At 45.4% G+C, this 21,310-nt stretch overlaps 1 protein-coding gene across 2 annotated transcripts in view; it reads left to right on the top strand.

Moving 5' to 3' along the window:
• Nucleotides 1-21,310, top strand: part of LOC126180896 (organic cation transporter protein-like) — a 432,242-nt gene that overhangs the window by 275,617 nt on the left and 135,315 nt on the right. Inside the window, exon 1 of one of the 2 annotated variants that reach the window (XM_049924730.1) lies at nucleotides 7,559-7,687. The exons of the other annotated variant lie outside the window; for it this stretch is intronic. The gene's annotated coding sequence lies outside the window, so the exon portion shown is untranslated. Of the gene's footprint in view, nucleotides 1-7,558; nucleotides 7,688-21,310 lie in introns of those variants that run through there. 2 annotated transcript variants of the gene reach the window in all.

Below are 21,310 nucleotides of genomic sequence, written 5' to 3' on the forward strand. Positions count from 1 at the left end.
CTCTAGAAGAACCACGTCCCACCTTTTATAACGTCCACGAGGCCATCGCCAATCGCGGTGACTTAAGTGTTCAAAAAAATGGTTCAAATGGCTCTGAGCACTATGGCACTTAACTGCTGTGGTCATCAGTCCCCTAGAACTTACAACTACTTAAACCTAACTAACCTAAGGACATCACACACATCCATGCCCGAGGCAGGATTCGAACCTGCGACCGTAGCGGTCGCGCGGTTCCAGACTGTAGCGCCTACAACCGCTCGGCCACTCCGGCCGGATGACTTATTGTCTTCGAATTTCCACGGAGGTTCGTAAAAAGCAGTTGTACTTATTTGGCGATACAAATATTGGGAAGTCGACTTTGATTGAAAAGGTTTTGTCGTAAAAGCAGCACGTTTATTTGCCCTTTTGTTCCGGATTCGGATTTCTGTTCGTCTCATTACGTATATATTTCAGTTACTTTCTGTAATATATTGTGGCAGTTCTTTACAACTGTGGCCCAGATTTCATGGAGCTATTGCTAGTTGGCAGTGACATATCATGCGAAAAGTACTTGTATCATTAAGTTTTGCCCACCAGCGTATATGTGGCCTGTTTCCACGACAGGGATGCATACACTGCTGAGCCAAGTTAAAGTGCTACCTACCTACCGCGAGATTGAATGCCGTCTGGTAGCTTCGCCGGCACATGACGCGGTAAGGAAAGTATATACGCTGACCAGAAACGAATGTGCAATCACTTTACCGCCTATTCGGACCGTAAAATGGAAAAATCCACTGAAGTAAGTGACTTTGACAAAGGGCAGATTCTCATGGCCCAGTGCCTGCCGAAGCTGTTCGGCTATTTCTGTGCTACTGTCGTGAGCATTTACGGGAAGCGGTTGAAGTACAGTGAAACGAATAGGCGAGAAGATGTTGGACGTACACGTCCACCCCTGATCACAGAACGAGGAGATCAAAGGATTGGCGGCTCTCTAAAGCGGCATAGGTAGCGGTCTGTGGCAGGTCTCACTACACAGTACAATGCTGCTGCGGGCGGAAGTATTACGGAGCACACCTTGCAAACGCCATTGTTGAACACGGGACACTAGACATTCCCTAAGTTTTCCCTTGTTGACGCGATGACATCATCAGTTATGACAGCAGGAGCATAATCATAGAGAATGGACCGCGAGTAAATGGAAACATGTCGCCTGGTCGGATTGATCACGTTTGTTGTTACATCAACCGATGGCATTTTCCAGCGGAAAAGCTGTGGACCGAAAGGCCTTGTGCTGCGGCGAAGTATTAATTCTGTTATGTTCGTCACCTTGGGTTTCTTGACGACTATTGGTAAAGCTTTCATAGTCTGCTCTTCTGAATCCAACAGCGGAACGGAGATTGTACGCCATCCTGCAATGTCCAACAAATAATACAACCGTCGCAACAACACCCACCTCAAATGTAAACCTGTCCGGATTACAAGGCCGGAATTGTAAGACACTGCTTTTAAGAGCTGATACGAACTCTCGTTGATGACTTGGCCACCAAATTCGCTTGATCCAAATCCAATGGAACACATCTGGGACGCTATCGGGCGCTAGCTATGCGCACATAAATCAGTGGACCGAAATTTAGCGTACTTGAGAGACTGAATACAGACATCCGGTGCCGGTTATCTCCGGAAACCCACCAAGGAATAGTCGACCTCGTGGCACACAGAATAGCTGCCTTTGCGGACTCCAAAGGTGGACCAGCAGGCTATCTACATATACACACACTGGTTCAAAATCAAATGACTCTGAGCAATATGGGACTTAACGTCTGAGCTCATCGGTCCCCTAGAACTTAGAACTAATTAAACCTAACTAACCTAAGGACATTACCCACATCCATGCCCGAGGCAGGATTCGAACCTGCGTCCGTCGCAGTCGCGCGGTTCCGGACTGAAGCGCCTAGAACCGCTCGGCCACCGCGGCCGGCCACACACACTGGGGTGACAAAGTTACGAGATAGCGATATGCACAAAAACAGATGGCAGTGGTAGCTCCTACGCAAGATAAAAAAGGGCAGTGCATTGGCGGAGCTGTCATTTGTACTTAGATGAGTCTTGTTGAAAGGTTTCCGATGTGATTATCGTCCCACGACGGGAATTAGGACTCTGAACGCGGTATGCTAGTTGGAGCTAGATGCATGGGACATTCTGTTTTGGAAACTGTGATCCACAATGTCAAGAGTGTGCCGAGAATACCAAATTTTAGACATTACCTCTGACTGCGGACAAAACAGTGGCCAGCGACTTTCCCTTAACCACCAAGAGCAGCGGCGTCTGCATAGACTTGTCAGTGCTAACAGACAAGCTACACTGCGTGAAATAACCGCAGAAATCAATGTGGGTCGTACGACGAACGTATCCGTTACGACAGTGCGGCGAAATTTGGCGTTAATGGGCTATGTCAGCAACGGACGCTAGTGCCTTTGGTAACAGCACGACATCGCTTCCAGCGCCTTTCCTGGGCTCGTGATCTTATCTGTTGGGCCCTAGACAAATGGAAAACCGTGGCCTGGTCAGACGAGTCCCGATTTCAGTTGGTAAGAGCTGACGGGAGGGTTCGTGTATAGCGCACATCCCACGTAGCCATGAACCCAAGTTGTCAATAAGGCGCTGTGCAAGCTGGTGGTGGCTCCATACTAGCGTGGGCTGTGTCTGCAATGAATGGATTGGGTCCTCTGGTCCAACTGAACCGATCATTGTCTGGGAATGGTTATGTTCGGCTACTTGGAGACCATTTGCAGCCATTCATGGATTTCATGTTCCAAACAACGATGTCATGTCATCGGGCCACAATTGTTCGCTATTCATTTGAGACACATTCTTGACAAGTGAAACGAATGATTTGGCCATCCAGATCGTCCGACATTAATCCCATCGAACATTTATGGCAAATATTCGAGAGGTCAGTTCGTGCATAGAACCCTGCACAGGCAACACTTCGGCAATTATGGACGGCTAGACACGCATCATGGCTCAGTGTTTCTACAGGAGTCTTCCAACGACATGTTGACCATATGCGACGTGGAACTTCTATACTACGCTGGTCAAAAAGACATCCGACACGATATTAATAAGTGTCCCATAACTTTTGTCACTTTAGTGTATACATCTACATTATTACTCTGCAATTTACAATTAGGTGCACGGCGGAGAGACATCAAACCACCTTCAAGCTATTCTCTAGCGTTCCACTCATGAGCAGGGCGCGGGAAAAACGAACACTTAAATCTTCTTGTGCGATATTTGATATCTCTCGAACCTCCGGCGGGAGGGGCCGCGCAATCCGTGACATGGCGCCTCTAACCACGCGGTCACTCGGCGCGGCTTTGCTCTCTGTCCATATTCTGTACTCATTAGACTGTTCGCTCCAGTAATAGGTCCTGCAGTTCTTCTTCATTTTCACTGAGGATGGCAATGTCATCAGCAAATCTTAACATTGATATTCTTTCACCCTGAGTTTTAATGCATCTCTTTAATATTGCTTTTATTTCTGTCATTGCTCCTTCGATGTGTAGATGGAACAGTAGTGGCGAATGACTACATCCCTGTGTTTCATGGTCGTCAGATCCTACGAACGTGTCTTTATTTTTCTTCAGTCTTGCTCCAATTATCAATCGCAACATAAGAACTGCCTCTCTAGTGCCTTTATCCTTCCTAAAGCCAAACTAATTGTCATCTAAGAGATCAATAATTGTCTTCTCCTTCCTTTTGTAAGTTATTCTTGTCAGCAACGTAGATGCATGAGCTGTTAAGCTTGAAACCTCCCCTTAGAAAAATTTATGAATGATTGTGCTGATAAACCCCTTACGTTATTTGATTTCCAAACAGCTGAGCAAAACTGAACGTACTCACACATTTCTCTCTTTACTTATTCAGATCATCAATAAACTGACACACAATATTTTTAGCACAACGCAATCTGACTTTCAATAATCCCTACAAAACAATGGCCCTGACTAACAATAACCTATACCTTTCATGAATCACTTACCTCACAAAAATATTCGTTACTCGAACTACTGCAATACGGCGAGCGCCAATACTGCCAGCTGAATAAAAGATTCTAACTACTGAAGGCGCTAACTACTGATAGGTATACTTAGCAAATGAAATATTTTGATAGAAAATAATGTATTTACCTTAATAGTGTTCAGAAGTCATATATATATTGGGCAGCTGGATGTGAACAGCGCGTAGCGTTGCGCAGTTGGAGGTGAGCCGCCAGCAGTGGTGGATGTGGGGAGAGAGATGGCGGAGTTTTGAGAGCGGATGATGACATCCAGTTTTATAAATTTACTGTCTCTGATGGACACACGTCCAGATCATCCGTTCTCAAAACTCCGCCATCTCTCCCCCCACATGCACCACTGCTGGCGGCTCACCAACTGCGCGACGCTACGCGCTGTTCACATCGAGCTGCCCAACACTACAATAGCGAATATTACAACAATGCCAACCAGCCACAGACTGCACACAGCACAGCCAGTGATTTTCATATAGAGCGCTACGTGGCGCTACCAATATAAAAACCTAAATAGCCTACTTACAAAAAATGGTTCAAATGGCTCTGAGCACTATGGGACTTAACTTCTGAGGTCATCAGTCCCCTAGACTTAGAACTACTTAAACCTAACTAACCTAAGGACATCACACACATCCATGCCCGAGGCAGGATTCGAACCTGCGACCGTAGCGGTCGCGCGGTTCCAGACTGTAGCGCCTTTAACCGCTCGGCCACTTCGGCCGGCTTTCTGAAAATCTAATAGTATATCGCTAGTCTCATATGCTCTACAAACCCACTTGAATAATCGTTTTGTCGGCACTTCCCCCAATGATTTTAGAAATCCCGATGAAATGTTATCTATACCTTCTGCCGCATTTGATTTTAAGTCTTCCAAAGCCCTTCTAAATCCTGATTATAACACTGGATCTCCGTCTCTTCTATATCGACTCCCGTTTCTTCTTCTGTCACGTCATCAGACAAGCCTTCCCTTCATAGAGGCCTTCATTTTACTCTTCCACCTACCCGCTCTCTCCTCTGCATTTAACAATGGAGCTTCCATTGCACTCTTAATGTCACCACTCTTGCTTCTAATTTCACCGAAGGTTGTTTTGAACTTTTCTGTGTGCTGAGTCAGTCCTTCCGACAGTCATTTCTTTTTTATATTTCTTCACATTTTTCACCTTAGCTTCCCTGCATGTCATTTCGTTTTTAAGTGAATTGTATTTCTGAATTTCCCTGGTCATCTTTGTAAATCTTTCTTTCGTCGATCAGCTGAAGTACTTCTGTTTTTCCATAGTTTCTTCGCAGTTACTATCCTAGTAATACAGAGGTGACTGGTCTGGGGTGTAAATATCTCAGCGACGTCCTCTGCAATCTCTTAGTCTCTCAGTGTCGAGAGCCAGCTTCCATGGCCTCTAAGACTGTAATAGCAGTCGCCGTTGAAATTATTGTTCCACAATATGTTCTCTGCGGCTCCTTTGGTGATAAGAGTCCCGTTATGTTGATGTACGGGACAAGATTTTTGTTTGGTCTCAGTGTACACAAGTAGCTTACCCCGGGACATCGGCTATAATCTTTGCGGTGCATGGAATCGAGCTCTCGATGTTGAGGTTGCTGAGATATTCACCGACATATTTACATTCTTAGCAAGTGTAGACGCGGACACAATTTCTGGGGACCTGTAGAGAACGGAGCCTGGTGAAGACAGTTGAGGTTATCGTCCAGAGTTCTAATTTTAATTCCAATTTGACGTGGCGAGGATAACCAGGATACTTTGAACTTGATATCGTCGCGAGTAACTTCGTTGTCGTGTGCTGTCAGTTCTTCCTGAAGACTCTTTTAGGCTCTTGCAATAACACTTACGAAACTGAACCGTATTGCCTGCACTGATGGAACAGTATTGTTATTGGCTACTCCAAGGAAGAGAACGGGCTGTATGAGACCCGACCGATTAAAAATTTCATGGTTTTTTTCAGCCCAGTGCCTCAGTAGTCTAGGGGGGGGGGGGGGGAGGGCGAGGAATCCCTATGGAGAATTTCTGGGTGGGGGGGGGGGGCGGGTGAGCTTTCACTCTCAGCATTCGCCTGATAGCCATGGAAAACTTCTCAAAGCCTTGGTTGGAACATTGGGATTGAGATTATTTTATTTCTATGACAATTTTGTCCGTTGTCCTAGACAATAATTAAAATTTTTTTGTATGTGAATGGATCTATGTGCTTTTGAAACTGTTCTTCACAAGCAACTTCTAATCAGATTGCGTACCTATGGAGTATCGTCGCAGTTGTGTAGTTAAATTCGTGATTTTTTGTCAGAAAGGGCACAGTTTGTGGTAACAAAACGGAAACATAAGTAATGTTTGCCGTTTGGATATGATATTTGTGGCAACTGACGATAAACAATAAAAAGTGTGGGGTCTCCCACGTGAGTAGGAAAAGGAATCCGTTCAATTTCGGTTACTCGATAAATAACACAAATTCAGTAATACCTGTGGATTACAGTTACGAACAACTTAAACTGGAACCATAACACTGACGAAGGCGAGCCAAAGACTGCGTTTTATTGGCAGAAAACTTAGAAGATACAACGAATCTACTAAAGAGACTATGTAAATTACACTTTTCCGTCTTCTTTTGGAGTGTATTGCTGCGCTAGTTGTGGTAACAGTCATTAAAAACAAAGGCGTTTCTCGTTGCGGCGAGATTTTTTCGCAAAATTTCAATCATCAGCTTTCTCCTCCGAATACTAAAATCTTTTGCTGTCTTCCATCTCCATAGGGATAAATGGCCATCGTAATAAAACAAGAGAAATCAAAGATTGTACGGAAAAAATTTAAGTGTTCGATTTTCCCTCGTGATACTCGAGGTTCGAATGGTAGAGAAACGTTGCGAAAGTGGTTTGATGAACCTTCTGCCAAGCACGTGACTATGAACTGCAGAGTAATCCTGAAGATGTAGATGTATGTGTAGATGTGAGTGTGGTTATGTAATCTGTGTGCTCGAATATGAGTCTTGTGTGCTAACCACTGCGCCAGTACGTTTGGTGCGAGCGTAGTAATACGTGATTCTTCTCATCCGGTGACCTGTAAAAGACAGTGATTAACAGCGACGCAGTGACGATGGAGTGTTGCGGATAATCAAACGACCGCCACTGGTCATATTTGTCGCAACTACGAAGTCACTCAGTGCCACGACGGAGCTACTAGCGAGCCACTGCCATCTCGGTGTCTGTCTCGGTACCTGCGTACCAGAGGCAGGCAGTTGCGTGACGCACCCATATAAATCCATTTTGCTGATTCACGCGCTCAGAAAAAGAAAAAAAAACATCAGCTGACAGTCGGCGGCGACCCATCAGGCGCCTACGTTACGGTAAACACGATCGCGCTTGCTTTGCGGAGGACAGTGAAACAGCTGGGAGTGGTAGGGCCGCAGGGGGAGACGGGAGGGAGTAGGGCTCACGCACGGGCAGGTGCGAGCCGGGGCCTATCTGGCGAAGAAACGCTCACAGGTGGCACACAGCGAGCTGCACAAGGCACAGTATTCGCTCCTGCTCTGATAAGATACCGAAGCAGGCCGACAGCGTGTCTCTGCGCTCGATGCCCGAAATTACTGCCTCCTTGTATGCTTGACGTTTCGTACGCGCCCTGCCGTGTCTGAGGTAAGTCGAAGCCATAGCCCACGTACCGCTTATTACTGCTACGAACGCGCGATGCTGAAGTCTCCGTTTCATTATTGGCAAGCACAATCTAAGTTTTGCACTTGCTAAGATTAGTATCGGTTGCAAATTCGAAAAAAGGACGTCACGGACGTCGTTTTATCGGTATCGAAGTCGGAGGCTGCAGAATTCCTTTGTCGAACTCGGACATGGTATTTACGTAATTGTTATTTCTGAGCGCCGGCCGGAGAGGCCGAGCGGTTCTAGGCGCTTCAGTCTGGAACCGCGCGACCGCTACGGTCGCAAGTTCGAATCCTGCCTCGGGCATGGATCTGTGTGTTGTCCTTAGGTTAGTTAGGTTTAAGTAGTTCTAAGTTCTAGGGGACTGATGACCTCCGGTGTTAAGTCCCACAGTGCTCAGCGCCATTTGTTATTTCTGAATAGTAACAGTACTGTGTAAAAATGTAAGTTTATTTTGGTAAAAAGAATCTTCAGTGGCCAAGATCGCATTCATTCGCCTTTACTTTTGACAACCGGTTTCGACAGATGTAAATGTCATCGTCTGGTGTTAAAACAAAGTTTTGTTACTAAGATGTTCATTGTGAGCTTGAGTCTAATGACATGTTGTCATCATGGTGGATTAAATGTAGCACTTCATACAAAGTTTAATCAGGAATAAAACATTTGCAGTTAAAAGCGCCGTGTGCACATATCCATGTCCATACAGATAGCGCTCACAGATGATCCTTAATTCTTAAAATTCACAATAACTAACAACCATCTGTGAGCGCTACCTATTCGGACATGGTCATGTTCACAAGGCTCTTTTTAACTGTAATTGTTTTATTCGTGGCAAACCTTTGCGTGAAGTGCGATATTTTAGCCCCCATGATGACAACATGGTATGAGGCGCTAACTCACAATGAACACGTTAACGTAACAAAATTTTTTTGAAGACCGGTAGATTACAGTTGCATCTGACGAAACCGGTAGTCGAAGAACAAGACGAATTTATGTGATCTTGGCTGTTGAAAGTTTTTATCAAGATAAAGAGATCACTCTTTCTAATTTCCCAACATGAGAAAATTCAGGTAAGTTTACTTGTATAACAAAACACGCCACCATAGATGGGTTCGCCTATACGGTGGCACTCGACACATCCATAGCCGGTCCGAATACTGCTATTGAATGAAATTTTCACTTCCGGAATTTTGCTGGCAAGCGGCGGAGAGGTGGCGGCGCAAAGCTATCGATCATCGGATTTTGCCCGAATATTGTGGATTAAATTCCAAAACTCTCCGAAGCGACGGCATGTGACACTACCGACGGTGATCCATCCGTCGGAGGGCGACGCTAAACTTGGTGTTACTCGACAGGTGTAGGCTAAGTCCTGGAACGAGGATTCACCCTCGACCTTCTCTCTCCATTACGTAACATAAACAAAACCTCTCACTATACACACATCCCTTACATTCCCCTAAACTCAACAGGTACTCTAAACACAACACCCACTCGGTGCAAGGGAGACGGTGTGTGGCTATTATGCAGTCACCATCGGGTATCTTGCGTAGCGACCGTGAGAATAAGATAAGGAAGATAGGGCACGTAAAGAGGCATACAGTCAGTCAGCTTTCCCTCTTTCCAAATGCGAATGAAATAGGACAGAGAATCTTTAATACCGATACGAGGGTCGCTGAGCCATGCAAAGTACAGTGGTTTGCGGATTATCCATGTAGATTTATTTACCTGCAAGGTATATTAATTTGTTACTGAAGTCAAACTGCAATGTCCGCAGCTCGTGGTCGTGCGGTAGCGTTCTCGCTTCCCGCGCCCGGGTTCCCGGGTTCGATTCCCGGCGGTGTCAGGGATTTTCTCTGCCTCGTGATGACTGGGTGTTGTGTGCTGTCCTTAGGTTAGTTACGTTTAAGTAGTTCTAAGTTCTAGGCGACTGATGACCATCGATGTTAAGTTCCATAGTGCTCAGAGCCATTTGAACCAGCCAAACTGCAATAACATCATTGATACCCAAAGGTAATCTGTATCCACACACACAGGCATATACGGGCTGTCCCACGAGGAATGATTAATCTTGAGAGATTTGACAGAAACGATAATTCGAAGCAGAAAAGCGTAATAAACATGGATTCTAATATGCGAACCTTGAGAACTATGAGGACTTCACCTTCGCTAGTGTGGAACGCATCTCTTCTGCAGAACGAGTGCTCATAACTCTTACGATATGCAATTTAGGGCCCATGTTTTTTGGGAACAAGTGCTGACAGCTTTTAAGGTATGCTTTTTAGAGACCATGTTTACTACACTTCTTTGCTTCAAATGATTGTTCCTGTCATATCCCAGAATTTTGACCATTCCTTCTTGGACACGTTACGGTTGACATAAATGCTATCGGATCAGAAGTATCTCGACTTATTTTGCAACAGTCTTCTGGCTCGTTTGATGCGGCCCACGACGAATTCCTCTCCTGTACCAACCTTTTCATCTCAGAGTAGCAATTGCAACCTATGTCCTAAATTATTTGCTCGATGTATTCCAATCTCTGTCTTCTTCTACAGTTTTTAACCTCTACAGCTCCCTCTAATACCATGGAAATTATTCCCTCATGTCTTAACAGATGTCCTATCGTCCTATTCCTTCTTGTTGTCAGTGTTTTCCATTCTTTTCCCTCGAAGATTCTGTTGAGAAACACTCCGTCCCTCATCAAGTTTGGAGCGAAGTCAATATGCAAACTGATTAAAAATATTTTCCAGTGAGTACGGACGGTAATCTGGGCAGGCCAGTCCGTGTTAGGAATGGTATTGTCTGCAGACCATTGTCTCACAGATGGTGCTTTATGACACGGCGCATTGTCATGCTGGTGTAGTAATTGTCTCCGAACTGTACCTCTGCTGCACCCAGTACACAATGCTATAAAATGTGTTCGTATCCTTCAGTTTTTAGCGTTTTATTATGCACTATAAGGGCACCACACCCTGCCCAAGAGAAACACCCCATTCCATACACATGACGGCAGGTAACGTGCTCCAGCCATTGATCAAACTCAAACACTTCCATCGGATTGCTACAGGGTACAGCGTGATTCATCACTCCAAATCACTCTTTTCCAGTCGTCCACTGTCCAGTGGTGTCCTACGTAACACCATTTCATCTGTCGCCTGCACTGAGTGTAGAAATGTGTGGCTTAAGAGGAGCTGCTCGGCCACTGCACTCCATTCCTTTTAACTTCCTACGCACAGCCATTGTCATTGCTGCGCTGGTGGTAGCACATTGTAAGTGACAATTTTTACACTCACCCTACGCAATGCTCGACAGTTCTCTCCGTCTGTACATAAGGTCCATCTGGTCCTGGTTTAGCACTGGCGATTCCAGTTCGCAATCAGATCACGTCGACTTGGGCTGCTTTGGAAGGGTTGCAATGTCCGTGATTGAATTGTTACTCAGGCGACATCCAATAAGACAGACTGGCAAGCAACACACCGCCAACGCCCTCTCGACTGCAAGTATTGCCGACGCTCACCAGAGGGCTCAGTCTCACTCTCAGTCACTAGCTCTCAGTCCCAGTCACTAGCGCAGTCGCTCAGTGACTAGCTCAGTCACTGGTGCACCAACTCGCACTTCAGTTTGGCGTCTGTCGTTCATTGCGTAGCAGGAATTGTACTTCACCAGCAGTGAGGCTAATGTGGACTATTACGGAAGAGCTTGTACCGCAACAGATGGACACTCTTAAAGATAAGTAGCTTCCTGTTTATGTAAACAATAAACCCTGTTAATTCATGTGTGCAGTTGTGTTGTGGAAAGCCACCAAACAACGTCCTCTCTCTTGATTCGTATCGCGCAAGACTGTACAGTGGCGACGAGGACTGCTGGTGAAGTACAAGTCCTGCTACCCAATGAACGACAGACGCCAAACTGAAGTGCGAGTTGGTGCCCCAGTGACTGAGCTAGTCACTGAGCGACTGCACTAGTGACTGGGACTGAGAGCTAGTGACTGAGAATGAGACTGAGCCCTCTGGTGAGCGTCGGCAATACTTGCAGTCGAGAGGGCGTTGGCGGTGTGTTGCTTGCCAGTCTGTCTTTGGCCTCTCTCCTGACAGGCGTACTTCATCCAGCGCCTACTATCGATCTTCTTGCTACATCCTTGCCGACCGGTGTGCTGGTGACACCTTACGCCATGACACTTTTGATGTGATAGTGTTATTAGGATGGCTTAAATTGTAGCTACTTTATACAGTGAAGGTTGTTCTTTATCATAGCCCTGTAACTTTACATGTGACTTAAGTGTGTGTTCTACTGAAATTGTGGTGCTGAAACAAATAAAGCTATACTGAAACTGATAAGTTAGTAGTATACTAAATGTCCAATTGAAGTGAATCCCTAGGCCGTTCTATTGTGAATCCACCAAGAAGAACTGGCATAGTGAAGAGGACGGAAAGTTATCCATAAAAGGCCAGGTTAGATAGGCCAATAAATTTTATGGAAGGTCTGTCTGGACAACATGAATTTCAAATGCGAAACTGATGGCACCATATTTTAACAGTCAGACCACAACGCCAATGTAGGGTAAGGAGCGGCACACTGTAAAACGGTCATTGAAAATTGAATAAATCCAGAAATTTTCTACTTCTGATCTTGGCTCTGTTTTATGATAACGTATTACCCAAATAAAAAGTGAATTTCGAGTACCTCACAGAGTGAACATGAGATAGGGTACAGTAAGAAGCAGTGACAGTTAGCTTTTGCCACCATCTGAAAACGATATCGTCCCATCGGTACTGCACATAGGGATTCGAAGGAAAACAGTGGCTCGAGAACTTTGCAAATCTGTCATGTGGACGTTATTAGCATTCAACAGTAAAAAGATCTCTCCTTACAGTCTGTTGTTGCAAGCAAATGAAAAAAAGGAAGTAATTCCACTTTGTTGCTGTTCGTGGGGAAGTTAAGGAATGTTTCACGCTCTCTCTCTCTCTCTCTCTCTCTCTCTCTCTCTCTCCCTCTCTCTCCCTCCCTCTCCCTCTCCCTCTCCCTCTCCCTCTCCCCCCCCCTTCTCATTCTCTCACGTCTCGCGCATACAACTGGAGTAAATTTAAATGTAGATTGTTTGACGATATGCTAAGTATTCATAAAGTTCTGGAACCAGTCAGATAATGTACATTGAGCGACTATGTTAGTTCCGCTGTACTTCGCTGACTCTTGCCGACAAAACTAAGTCATTTGGTACAAGGTTCCTCTGTAAAGTAACGTCATCTGTTTAATTGTGACGCTACTGTTGGTTGTAGCGCGATCTACCCTCCCGGTCTAATGGGTGAGGGCTGTTAACTACCCATGCGGCCAACCCCAGTTTCCTCCGCGCTCCAGGAGAGACCTGTCCCTACATGAGCCTATGTTTAATAGCCCGTGCCCACATGCGATCGAGCGTGCACTCAAACCGTGGTTAATAATCAAATGCTGCATGAAACTTGAGCAATTCATTACCGAAATGTTTCCAGTGACTCAGCAGGCATTTCGGAATCAATGTCAAAGTGACAAGTTTCTCAGTGGTACAAGGTGTTTCTGGTAACATGAGATGACTTCGACGTCGAAAATCGCTGTGCAAGTCCTCCAATGTCGAAAAGTGAAAGTGTAACTCGTGTGCGTGAATTTTTGAACGCAGCCAGTAGAATTAGTATCGTCTGATAGTTCACACTATGGTGGTGCTCAAAAAGCTGAGAAGAGGTCGCGCACGTCGGACCACACAGCGTCTTTTCCTGGACGTTCCACCAAGACAATGCTCCCAGCCACGCCGCCTTTTTGGTGAGGGACTATCTGCCCGAAAACGACGCGATAACGCTGCGCCAGCCCCCTACAGTGACGACCTCGCTCCGGCGATCTTTTTGTCCTTGTCTGGCTCAAGATACCCTTCAAAGGACACCGTTTCGAGACAATCGACAACGTGAAAGTTGCTGCTGCGCCTGTCCCAAAGAACATTTCAATCCAGGCCGTCCAGGACGCCTACAACGCTTGGAAATCCCGCTGGCAAAAATATACTGACGCAAGAGTGTTGTATTTCGAAGAATTTTGATGCATTGTACTGTTCTGAACAATAAATTACTTTTTTTCTGGACTTCGTGACTTTACTTTCCGGACAAACCTTGTATTGTGTGTGGCCTAAGGTCACTGTTCCATTTAAGCAATAAAAAGCCACACTACATGGCATTGACTTTTTCAGTTTTATTCTTCGTTGCCTTGTAGTGTTTTCAAAAAAGCAACGCTTGAAAGAAATGGATACTCGAGAGGCGACCTACTCTTTTATCGTCTACATGGCGAGATTCACAGTTCTTAATCAACATTTGTTGTTCGCCTGTTGTTTGAAAAGAGTCGTCTGCCTCTTTACGTTCTGGATTGTATGTATAGCCATTTTCCTCAGTAAGTTATTTTGAGTTTGTTATCTCGATCATGTGATGAACCTGCTACTCTAGTTGACTATTTACTGGAATCATAGATATACACTAATCGATACAACAATAGATAGCACCGCTATTGTCATCTTGGTCAGCGCAGTAGTCTCACTAAACTTGTGTCTGTGATTTGTGGGCCGGCCGCTGTGGACGAGCGGTTCTAGGCGCTTCAGTCCGGAACCGCGCTGCTGCTACAATCACAGGTTCGAATCCTGCCTCGGGCATGGAGATGTGTGATGTCCTTAGGTTAGTTAGATTTAAGTAGTTCCAAGTCTAGGGGACTGATGACCTGGGATATTAAGTCCCATAGTGCTTACAGCCATTTGAACGATTTTGTGATTTGTGGAACCACCAGTCTCTACGGTAACAATTATGCTCAGCAAACATCCTATGGTTTGTGGTGTGGGCACTTCGTAAATCACTATAATTCTTCTTGTCCGCCTCCGTAGTGCAGCGGTAGCGTTACCGCCTACTGTGCAAGGGGGTGCGGGTTCGATTCCCGGCAGGGCCTGGGTGTTGTGTACCCTTCATCATCATTTCATCGTCATTCACACGCAAGTCGCCGAAGTGACGTCAACTACAGAGACTTGCAATACGGCGGCCGACCCCCCCAAGGGCCGGCCAATAAATGCCATACGATCATTTCATAGTTTTTCCTTTTCAACTTCGATTCACGAACGATGCTCGTAAAGACCAACTTTCAGTAAGATTCTGTATGAATTTGCTTTTCTCTGACTTTATCATTATGGTCTGTATATGTGAGAGGAAGCAATAGGTTCTTTGACTATTGTCGCAATATGCACTTTCGAAATTTTAACAGTAACATCTGTTATGCAGAACCGCTCTCTTGTGCCGTCTGTCACAAGAGCTGAACGACCTTTCGCGTGACGCTCTCGCGCTTATTAAACAAATGAGCGACTGCCCGACACTTGCCAAGGCATGCAGTGACGAAACGCCCTGCTCTTCTTAGGATCTTTTGTAGCTCCTCTACTGGTTGTACCTGTACTGATGCCAGACCAAAGAGCAATACCCACAAACCGGTCGTCCGAGAGTGTTATAAGCTATCTACTTCGTGGATGGGTTGCATTTCTTTGCCGGCCCGTGTGGCGGAGCGGTTCTAGGCGCTACAGTCTAGAACCGCGCGACCGCTACGGTCGCAGGTTCGAATCCTGCCTCGGGCATGGCTGTGTGTGATGTCCTTATGTTAGTTAGGTTTAAGTAGTTCTAAGTTCTAGGGGACTGATGACCTCAGATGTTAAGTCCCATAGTGCTCAGAGCCATTTGAACCATTTTGCATTTCTTTAGTATTCTACTAATGAATCTCTTCAACATCTGCCTTTTATGAAACTAGTTTTATGTCGCCTCATTGTAAATCGCTTTATATGCATACTCCTAGACAGTTAACCTTTTCCAGTGATTCACCATCAGTCGTGTAAACAAACAGGGTCTTTCGAGCTATAAACAAACAGTAATGGGTCTTTTCAGCTACTTCTACACTCCTGGAAATGGAAAAAAGAACACATTGACACCGGTGTGTCAGACCCACCATACTTGCTCCGGACACTGCGAGAGGGCTGTACAAGCAATGATCACACGCACGGCACAGCGGACACACCAGGAACCGCAGTGTTGGCCGTCGAATGGCACTAGCTGCGCAGCATTTGTGCTCCGCCGCCGTCAGTGTCAGCCAGTTTACCGTGGCATACGGAGCTCCATCGCAGTCTTTAACACTGGTAGCATGCCGCGACAGCGTGGACGTGAACCGTATGTGCAGTTGACGGACTTTGAGCGAGGGCGTATAGTGGGCATGCGAGAGGCCGGGTGGACGTACCGCCGAATTGCTCAACACGTGGGGCGTGAGGTCTCCACAGTACATCGATGTTGTCGCCAGTGGTCGGCGGAAGGTGCACGTGCCCGTCGACCTGGGACCGGACCGCAGCGACGCACGGATGCACGCCAAGACCGTAGGATCCTACGCAATGCCGTAGGGGACCGCACCGCCACTTCCCAGCAAATTAGGGACACTGTTGTTCCTGGGGTATCGGCGAGGACCATTCGCAACCGTCTCCATGAAGCTGGGCTACGGTCCCGCACACCGTTAGGCCGTCTTCCGCTCACGCCCCAACATCGTGCAGCCCGCCTCCAGTGGTGTCGCGACAGGCGTGAATGGAGGGACGAATGGAGACGTGTCGTCTTCAGCGATGAGAGTCGCTTCTGCCTTGGTGCCAATGATGGTCGTATGCGTGTTTGGCGCCGTGCAGGTGAGCGCCACAATCAGGACTGCATACGACCGAGGCACACAGGGCCAACACCCGGCATCATGGTGTGGGGAGCGATCTCCTACACTGGCCGTACACCACTGGTGATCGTCGAGGGGACACTGAATAGTGCACGGTACATCCAAACCGTCATCGAACCCATCGTTCTACCATTCCTAGACCGGCAAGGGAACTTGCTGTTCCAACAGGACAATGCACGTCCGCATGTATCCCGTGCCACCCAACGTGCTCTAGAAGGTGTAAGTCAACTACCCTGGCCAGCAAGATCTCCGGATCTGTCCCCCATTGAGCATGTTTGGGACTGGATGAAGCGTCGTCTCACGCGGTCTGCACGTCCAGCACGAACGCTGGTCCAACTGAGGCGCCAGGTGGAAATGGCATGGCAAGCCGTTCCACAGGACTACATCCAGCATCTCTACGATCGTCTCCATGGGAGAATAGCAGCCTGCATTGCTGCGAAAGGTGGATATACACTGTACTAGTGCCGACATTGTGCATGCTCTGTTGCCTGTGTCTATGTGCCTGTGGTTCTGTCAGTGTGATCATGTGATGTATCTGACCCCAGGAATGTGTCAATAAAGTTTCCCCTTCCTGGGACAATGAATTCACGGTGTTCTTATTTCAATTTCCAGGAGTCTATTTACTTCGATGATGAACCGCCTGTTCCTACACCATACACCATCTCTCTACAATTCTTCTTGCATTCCGCTACGCTTTTATAGCGCACCCACTTCCGTAAATGCAGCACCATCATCCACAATTAGCCTCGTAGATTTTTCAACATTGGCCACTAAGTCCCGTGTACCTGTGCAGAGCGAGGGAGGATCATCCAGAACTTGCATCCCTTTTATTTCGTGAGCGGTCCGAGGTATCGAAACGAGGTTTCCGGCTAATGGCAGTAGGCAGAGGACACGTAGTTTTGTTGCATGGTAATACTTTTCATCCTTATATCAACAGAGATACTAAAGCAATCGTGCTATAAAAACAGACCAATATACTTTTTCACTACATTCAAAAGCTCTTACAAACACAATTACTGTGTTATAACGGTTGTTAATGTTAGTAAGCAGACTTTTCGCAAAAATATCGGGAAATGAGGAACACAAAGCGACCGCTTTCGGCCTTTCGACTGTTTATTTGTTACCACAGAAACTGTTCACTTAAACATGATAAGTACACACATTTTAAATGTTTTATCTAAGGCATTTCAGAATCGCTAGAAGTTAGCAAAAGAGTTACATTTAAAGCAATCTAGCCTTTTTCCCATATTTCGGTCCTTCCTCTTAAAGAAGAAGGCGATCGCTTGGAGAACCTTGCTCTGTTGTGCCTTGACGAAATTGTTATTCGGACCTGACTCACGTAACAGTCAGAACTGCACTCGGAACTGATTGTGCGCTTCAGCACTTTTGTGTCCTTAGCGGCATGGATTGTTAGGTCTATCTTATCTAGGAGCTTTGTTCCGAGCAGACGGTACAGTCCTGTCACCACCGTATCGACGAGAGGCCTCTTAAGTCATGTTAACGCTTTAGATCGACTTTCCTCAAATTCACCGCTGACGGAAGTGAGACCGCGACGAAATTCTAGAATGCAATTGCAATGAGTCGTTTCTTAAACTGACTGAATACCAAGAATTGAAAGAAGCGACTTTAGGCAATGGTGCTAGGTCAGGCCATTACGAAAATCGTAAGAAGTCAGCCGACGATAGTCTTCACGTGAAATTACCATTTTTTTCGCAATGCTTGTTTCTTAAACATTGACTGTAACCAAACTACCCAGCACATTCTGTGTACCCATGGTGTTCAACACCACACAACATACTTTAATAGCAAAGTCGCATCTCAGTAGCGCAATCTAGCGGTCGTTTTCAAAAACTTAAGTGATCCTCATACTACTGTTCGGAGATTAACACGCTCTGAAACCTGAAGAATCGCTTTTGATATTGTGTTTCCTTATTATTACGCAGCGTTCAGGGACGCACAGTGTGCGTTCGACGAACGTGAAACGTCAGACTAGTAAGGCTGCAGCGTTTGCGTCACCCTACAGCAGCAAATAGATTGCGTCGTTTTCTGGGAAGGACACCGAGATTGGTACTCGTAATTACAGCAGCTGCTGATCAAGAACGCCTCGTTTGCTCGGAAGCCTTATACTTGATTATTCTGGGGCAACACCGTCCTTCGCCGCTCACCATGTTCTGGTTCGTACTGGAGCTATTGATAAAATGTCGATATATCGATACTTTTCCAAAACGTATCGATGTGTATCGGTGACGCACCTCCACCCGACGCATCGATACATCTATATCAAAATGGCAATATCGAGTGCCGATATTTTTATTTTATATTACATTTTTTCACAATGTTCGGTAAATATTTGTAGTTGTTCTTTTGAAATTGCAGCAGAACATAATTTTACTTTCACTGTGCGAATGAGTCTTACTACTTTTATTTATTTATTTGCTTATTTAGCCTTAAGGCCCTCTCTTACATCTGACCAGGAATAACAAATACAGATATATTACCAAAACATTCATGAAAATGATAACGATCTTAGAGATGATGATGATAATAATAATAATAATAATAATAATAATAATAATAATAATAATAATAATAATAATAATAATAATAATAGTTGACAATAATGAAAGTAAGGATTGATGGCAATAATAACAGTAATAATAAAACAAAGTGCATTAAAAATAATATAGACTATTTTAGAACAACTTATATCATGTTTAGTATCGTCAGAGAAAGAAAGGATGAAGAACAAGAAAACTGGAATGACAGTAGTAGTGGCTGTTAGGAGAGGACTTGATTTAAGTGAATAACTCTGTAAGCGAGGAGAAGGGAAAAGTTGTAGGGGGAGGGGTATTGAAGAGTGTGGGCTGCAGACCAGTATGTGGGAGAGATAGCTATAGCGAGAGACGGTGAGCCATTAGCTGCTTTTTGAAGCCTGGAAGTGATTTAATTTCTCTGATATTTTGAGGAAGATTGTTCCAAAGTCGGGTTCTGGTTACAGAAAATGATTTAGAAAACATGACGTTGTTGTGCGGTGGTACTGAGAGGATCTTACTTTGTTGAGAACGAGTATTTCTGCTGTGCTGTTCAGATGGTATTGTAATGGTTGAAGATAAGTAAGAGGGAGTCTGATGATTCAGAAGACGATGGAGTAAACATAAACTATGGTAGTCCCTACGTTTATCAGCTCGTAGCCACGATAATTGCTCATAGGACGGAGTGATATGATCGCAATAACGAAAGTCACAAATACATCGGACGCAAGCATTCATCGCTAGTTCAAGCCTGCGAGAGGTTTCGTACGAAAGTTCTTGAAGAATAGCATCGCCAAATTTGTTAACATCGTGTATTGATTTAAGTGTCAGGAAGTCGTTTCTGAAAGTATTTGTATGGAGTGCAGCCATGTATGGAAGTGAAACATGGACGATAAATAGTTTGGACAAGAAGAGAATAGAAGCTTTCGAAATGTGATGCTACAGAAGAATGCTGAAGATTAGATGGGTAGATCACATAACTAATGAGGAAGTATTGAATAAATTGGGGAAAAGAGGAGTTTGTGGCACAACTTGACTAGAAGAAGGGATCGGTTGGTAGGACATGTTCTGAGGCATCAAGGGATCACAAATTTAGTACTGGAGGGCAGCGTGGTGGGTAAAAATCGTAGAGGGAGACCAAGAGATGAATACACGAAGCACATTCAGAAGGATATAGGCTGCAGTAGGTACTGGGAGATGAAGAGGCTTGCACAGGATAGAGTAGCATGGAGAGCTGCATCAAACCAGTCCTAGGACTGAAGACCACAACAACAACAGCAGTCGAGAATAGGGAGTGTTAGAGATTCTACGAGCTTCTTCTTAAGCTCGAATGGAAATAATTTTTTATATGAAGGGATGCAGAAACTTTATTGCAGACTGCAGAAGTGTGTTCAGTTCAGTCTAAGTGGTGTTGCAGGATTATCCCCAAGTTCTTTGCAGAAGGAGGAAAGGTTATTTCGGTGCCATTTAAAATTAAACATGGAAGATTGTCTATGCTGTGTTGTAAGAAGTATTTTGTGGGGACTAAGATTGCTTGCGTTTTGGAAGGGTTTAGTTTCAGACCTAACTTCTGCGACCATTATGATAAAGGAAGTAAGTCAGCATTTACACTTAACCTTTCGTAGCGTCCAATTTTTCACTTTGACTGTGCGAAGCTAGTATATGTGGCACAAAAAAAGTAGTCCGATTGCACTGGGACGGAGGGGATGGGGGTGGCGGTGTGAATGAAATAACAAGATTTCCGATGGGAAGAAATAACACACCAGTGGCGTTATGAACAAAAATCTGAATGACATGATTGGTCTTTGCAGTGGGCGGAGACCTGAGAGGGGAAATGCTGATGCAATCGGCGCTCAGCGCTACCAACAGAAACTCCATCGTTTAGCTTCACCATGGAATTTTGGTATTATAACTGCTAGGTCACTGGCGTTCGCAGAAATGAAAAATAAGGAACTCACCATGAAGTCTTCCAGACAAATCCAAACGACGGACCCAGCGGACACTTTTTATTGTGCAACTTACAGGGTGACAATTGTTGAACTATGTGAAAAAACGTAAGTTAGTTATAAACTACGGCGTGCACACACTTGATCCAACATGTAATCGTCACTACAGATATTCGGATTTAGGTTATGACATGTTCGATATGGCTGCCATCTTTGGCGATGACATGGCGCAGACGAATAGCGAAATTCTGCATCACACGCTGAAGTGTCGGAACATCGATGCTGTCGATGACCTCGTGAATGTCCGCCCCGGTAGCTGAGTGGTCAGCGTGACACTGACAATCCTAAGGGCCCGGGTTCGATTCCCGGCTGGGTCGGAAATTTTCTCCGCTCAGGGA

The sequence above is a fragment of the Schistocerca cancellata genome, chromosome 1 (genome assembly GCF_023864275.1).
Source record: "Schistocerca cancellata isolate TAMUIC-IGC-003103 chromosome 1, iqSchCanc2.1, whole genome shotgun sequence".
NCBI lineage: Eukaryota > Metazoa > Arthropoda > Insecta > Orthoptera > Acrididae > Schistocerca > Schistocerca cancellata.